Here is a 6,000-nt window from a genome sequence, read left to right as displayed (position 1 = left end):
ACGACAACGAAAAGTCAAGCGCCGTCAGATGATACGCGGGAGAAAGTAGTGGGTGGAATGGTTACAGCCTAATTCTTGCCTCGATTTAGAAGGACTTTCAGGAAAGATAATTTAGGTCACCACTGAATTGATAGGGGAGGCCATTAACCGTTATGCCTTCAATAAAATGTAATCTTATCTCGCGTTTCGTCTCCATTCCGCCCCGGGCGCCATATGTCAGTGCCATATGCCAGGTCTACTTCATATATGCCCCGTTTCCAATTCTCTAAGCTTCCTATTCGAGGTGTGTCAGCTATAGTAGGGGATTCGTCACGCGTCTCGGTCGTTGCGATGAGGTCGCGGCCGGGGTGGTTGGTCCCCTTTGTCAAAAGGAAATGAGAGATGCCATGCATATGACGGTTATAGAGAGTCTATTGGCCTTGACCACTGCCCAAGTCAAGGGGACGAAGGTCCCAGTTATATACACAAAAACGGTGCCCATGTGGGTCGGGACACCTCCTCGACTGGGGCAGAATGTCGTTTGACACCCTTGACCAAGATTCGGTCTCAACCGATGCGTCCGTCGCGACAAGCAGAGCGACGCGAATGTCGTCGATGATTCTTAGTAAACAGTAGAACATTAATAATATGGGCCTGCGCCGTCGTCATCTCCTTGGAGATCCGGCTCCCTACTAGGTCCCGCTCCCGCACCTCCGACGTCGTCGAGCGTCGGGCACCGCGACAGCTGCACGTACAGGCTGTACGGGTCACACGGCGACGGCACGGCACTCCCCTCCACCGTAGTCCCCTTCCCCCCCGCCCGGCCCCCGGAACTCCAGCGCCACGCCCTCCAGCTTCCAGCCCTGCACCTTGTAGTCGGTGCAGGCGAAGGCCGCGGCGCACGGCAAGCCCTCGCGGCTGACGTCGTTGCGCTGCCACGGCCGCTTCCGCTGCGCCTGGATCTTGACGTTGATCGGCGTTAGCAGGGTCGTCCCGGCCGGCATCCGACAAAGTGGAAGTCCTTGGTTGTCTCTGAGACCAGCACGATGCCCGCCGGCGGCCCGAAGTGCATCGTGAGCTCCGCCGAGATCAGGTGGCCGGGGAATGCCCGGTCGGGGATGACGTCTACAAGACGAAGACGGCCGGGACCGGGGTCGCGCTGTCGTCGCCGTGGCCTAGCATTATATTCCCTTCCTCGTCTCTTAACCCGCAATCTCTGGCTGCTTTAGCTGCGTTCTTGCCTTTTCCCCCCCTAATTCCCTCTGCAAGTCTGCGATGGAAAAGAATACGCAAATGGCCGCTTTCTTCACTTGCCTTCTAGCATGCTTTTGGTTTCTAACGCTACTGCCTGCCTGCCGTTTATTATTCTAACTTTCAGCTTCGTCCCTCGGGGCTCTTTGCGCAACCCACGAGCGGTTGCCTTACCTGTAATTCCTGCTACTATACACCGCTTTAATTCTGCCGGCAGAAAATATCCAGACATGTACGGGGAGCCAATAGAGGCGCGGGGGTCCGCGCCTTTAAAGTCGGCGCGGACGTCCGCGCCTGTTATGTAAGCCCGGCTGGCCATTGTGGGCGCCGCGAACAGCGCCCGCCGCGACCGCGCTGGCGCGCCAGTTTTACTGCACATATCTCCCCGCACATCGGCAAAAGTACTCAACGGTTACAGCGTCAATTTGAGTGTCAATCGACTCAAATTTTTTTTAATCTAGAATTGCTGTGGTTTCCAACTGTGGCGCACTTATACAGACCGGTCCTAGCAGACGACTTATATGCGGGAATAGTTTGCCTGCTGTTCCTCCGAGTCTCTCTCGCAGTCAGCCCATATACCTGCAGTACCTCTTTCTCGTGAGAAAGGCTGCGCTTGCATTTCCTCGGCCACCCGGGCATCTAACCGCTCTTCTTCTGCCTTATCCCAATCAAGGTATGCCATCATCTCTTCCTTGGTCCATTTCCTCGAGCCGCAGCTCAGACATTTGCTTCCAGTCGAGGCACCAGTCATATTCAGTCTTGCTGTAGCGCAATGGCAAGCCCATTGCCTTCGGTATGCCTGGTTGGTCTTGAGATTGCCGCGAGGCTGTGCTCTATACCAAGAGTCTCTTGCCCTGACATACCTCTGATAGATGGCTCGTGGGTCATCATATCGTAGATTCTCCGTAGTCTCTGTAGCTTCTGCAATTCCTGTCGAGACTGCAGCAATTGTAGACACCGTAGAGACTGTAGTGACTGCAACCGTGATTGTCTCCATGACTGCTGCAGTCTGTGCAGTCTCTGAAATTGCTACTGCTTGTGCAGTCTGTGCAGTCTGTGCAGTCGCTGCAATTGCTGCCGTCTCTGCAGTCTCTGCCGCCCGTGCCTCTGCCCGCTGCAGTATGTCGCTATAGCGTAAAGGACAATTGCGAGATGTCATGATGTGCCCTTTCTGGTGGCATTTGCTGCATGTAGGTGGCGCCTTGGCCGTAGAACTGGCTCTATGGCTTCAAATGCACTTGGCTCGCGCTGTGTGGATGACTGTGTTATCCTCGATGTGGCGACAAGTTGGTCCAATCGCCGACGAGGCTCTATGAGGACCTGACCAATCTCTTTGGTATCCCGTCGAAGGCGCCAATGCGTATGAAAATGTTGTGGCCGGAGTGGCAGATCTTCCTCTATGAGCGGCTGTAATGTGTGCGCACAAGGGAGACCGTGAGACTTGGTGAAGCTGCCTGTGCAAGCAGGGATGTCTTTCTCGTTGAGGCGCTTGTGTTGCTTTGCAACCTGTCGCAAGGCTTCGTGTGATACCCAGCCACGTACCGTGCTATATACGGTTCCAGAGAGCTCAATTGGCATCCGTATATGCTGCCTGGCTTGGTTGGCTTGTAGCTCGGCCAGTTGGTTGAGAAGAGCTTGCTTGATTGCCCTCGTTGCTTCGAAGAGGTCTAGTGTTGACTTCTTAAGGTGGCTCTTCAATAATGCGTGGATGCCTTCCACCCGGGAAGTAGCCACATTGCCGAAATGAGCATATTGATCAACCCAGGCCTTGACGAGCTTTTCCTTATACGGGTCCAACCAGGTTTCCGTATGTAGCTAACCTCCTTGACGTATCGTGGTACAAAGCGCTTCTCCAGCTCTTCAACTTGTTGATCGAATGTCTCCTCATCTCTCGAGCTCACGATTGAGTGCCAATACCCAAAGAACTCAACCCATTTCTCATCACTGTTAGAGTTCTCATCCTCACGGTCGAATGCTGGTTTGCAATAGCTAAGCACCGCCTTGTTCGCATGCCAGATGCAGAGCAGAGACCTTGACGCAGGAAAGCACCGGGAAATTGCGTTCATGCAGGCAAGGCAACGATCTGTAAGGATAACGGATGGCTGGCGAATGTCATATAACTCGTATATCGATTGAGTTGGTCCAGTGCCCAGATGTAGTCATCTTCATCTTCACCACTGAGAAAGGCAAAGGCAATACAGAATGACCGTTGGCAGGCATCAACGCCGATCATATCGAGCAGTGGCATCTTATATTTGTTCGTCTTGTATGTGCAGTCTAGAAGTAGTAATTCTGGGTATGCGTTGAGGTATTCTAGTGACGCCGGTGTGCGAATAAGACCGCTGTGACTCGGCCGTCATGGTCAAGCTGTATGCGGGTTTGGAACCCTCGTTGTCAAGCTCATTGGCAAGGGCATGCATTGTGCTCTGCCCAGCAAGAAGCTCTCGTCTGCGCTGTGCGATACAGTTATATATGTCTTGCTGTGTCGCTCCTTGAGCAGTCTGAGAGCTCTGGCGCATATATGTCCGGATATCCTTTGGTGCTATGCCGGCGCTTGCGAGGTTCCCAATAGCTGACTGGTCAGTTGAGGAGAGGCACGATGAGCTGGATGTGCTGTAATGTGCAGACTGGGCTCATGGTTGTGGACCGACTTCTCCTCGCCTGGGCGATGCCTGATATACCAGTACGACTTATCAAGGCTCTCTTTCGCATTGATGGAAAACTGGCATCCAGTGATACGGGAGCTTGTAGACCGTTGCCGTTCAGCTGGCTTCTGGTCCTTGCTTGTATGAGCCCTGGTCTACCTCCACGATCACAGGCAAATGTGACTGTGCGTCTTCCGGACCGCGGGTCTCTCGTGGACTTGCCTGTGGTGAAGGCATAGCCTCTGGAGCTGCCCACGCATTAATTGAGACAAGAAGGGACTCTCGCGAGTCGAATTGACCTCAGGAGGAAGGCAATCGTCAGGGAATTCAGTAAGCTCCATATTGGCCTACTCTGCGTAAGGGGCGGCGGATAAATTGGGCCGCAATGGCGGCGCGCTGACCCTCCGTGGATATGGTCGTGATATGCTTGCCACAGTACGGAGGGCGAGAGAAAGGAGAGGACAGGTCGGGGCCGGAGGCGGGCCCGACTATCTTCCGGCTGGGCTTACAAAACAGGCGCGGACGTCCGCGCCGACTTTAAAGGCGCGGACCCCCGCGCCTCTATTGGCTCCCACATGTACGGGAGTGCTTAGTAATTCTGCCGGCAGTAATTTCTGCTACAATACACTGCTTTCAATCTGCCGGCAGAAAATATGCAGGCGTGTATAGGAGTAACGGGTAAGGCAACCCCTCATGGGTTGCGCAAAGAGCCTTGAGGAACAAAGGCTGAAGATTGGAGAAACAAACAAGACAAAGACAGGGCGAGAGAATGAACGCAAGCAGGCGGTAGCGCTAGGAACTAAAATATGCAAAAAAGGTAGGCAAAGAAAGCGGCCATTCGGGCACCATCCCGCAGCGGGGAAGAGGCAGAAAAAGCAACAAGAAAAGTAAAGTGGTGATGACGGTTGCGGGGTAAGCGAGAGGAAGGGGGCATAAGAGGAGCACCAAGGCACGAATAAGAGAACAAAAGCAGAAGCGTCTACCGTAGCTACCGATCGAGCAGTTGGGAAAACAACTATAGCATGGCCACTTGCAACGTTTCCGTGGAGTTCTGGTGCGAATTCGGGGCCACGGAGCTCAAGTACAAGCATAGCATCCCGAAGACGCTCGTGACGCAGGTAGGCCAGGCGAGGCCGAACCACACAGCCAGTGCACTGTTCCTACAGTGGATAAGGCCGATCCTACGGGAGCTCGAGGCAGCGTGTTGAAAGGCAGCAGGGGTGCGCTGCGAGAGCTGCGGCGGACTCGCAAAGGACATTCTACAGAGCCCGATATCGTACCTACACGCAGAGAGGCCGTTTGTGCTCGTGGTCGTGTCGTCGTTCTACGGCAAAGAAGGATGCGAAATTAGGACGAGGCAGGAAATGCAGGACACGATGGCGGAGGCGGGGCAGGCGGGCGGAAACAAAGGCGCGCGACGCAAATGCAAGGGTAGGATGCCCTGAGCACAGAGGGGAAGGTCTGCCGGGTTTGTAGAGAGATCGCGGGGGCGAGGAGGTGCAGCCGATGCCTGGCGGTCGCGTACTGCAGCAGGCAACACCAAAAGGAGGACTGGAAGGTGCACAAGAAGGGATGCAAGCCAAAGGCAAGCTAGGGAGCTAGCGAGAGGAAGCAAGCAACGCCGTAGAGGCGGGCTTACGGCCAGCCTCAAACGCCGCAACGGCCTTAGTAGAACCCGCCGACTTCAACGACCGTCGTCCCTATGGCTTGCACAACTAAGGAACGGCATATAATATTATATAGTGGAAAACCGTATCCTCCATGTAGAGCAATGACCGATAGACGAGAAGCGGAGTCGGCTTCCGCAACAAAGACGCCTTTTGCCGAGACGCAACTACAGGCCCCCCGTCGCCGCTAAATGCAGCCGAGAGGTGCGGCGGCAAGCTGGCAAGGAAAAGAGAAGGGGCGAAGCGCAACGCACAGGACACAAAGGAGGTCACAGAGAACGTCTAGAGGCAGGCACTTTCGTAAGAAACGGGTTCGGAAGCTAAAGCTATCCTTAAAAGGGACAAACGCTGTAATGTGCAGAGTAATAGTAATTCTACAGCGACAATTTGCGTTAGGAGCAGCACCCCGGGAGGGAGAACAGTTCGTTTTAGTAAAGGTAGGAGGCGTGAGAGAGTGA

This window comes from Hirsutella rhossiliensis (genome assembly GCF_020360975.1).
Source record: "Hirsutella rhossiliensis strain HR02 chromosome Unknown scaffold00007, whole genome shotgun sequence".
Classification (NCBI taxonomy): Eukaryota; Fungi; Ascomycota; class Sordariomycetes; order Hypocreales; family Ophiocordycipitaceae; genus Hirsutella; species Hirsutella rhossiliensis.
The sequence above is the reverse complement of the archived record's forward strand: the minus strand, read 5'-3'. Positions refer to the sequence as shown.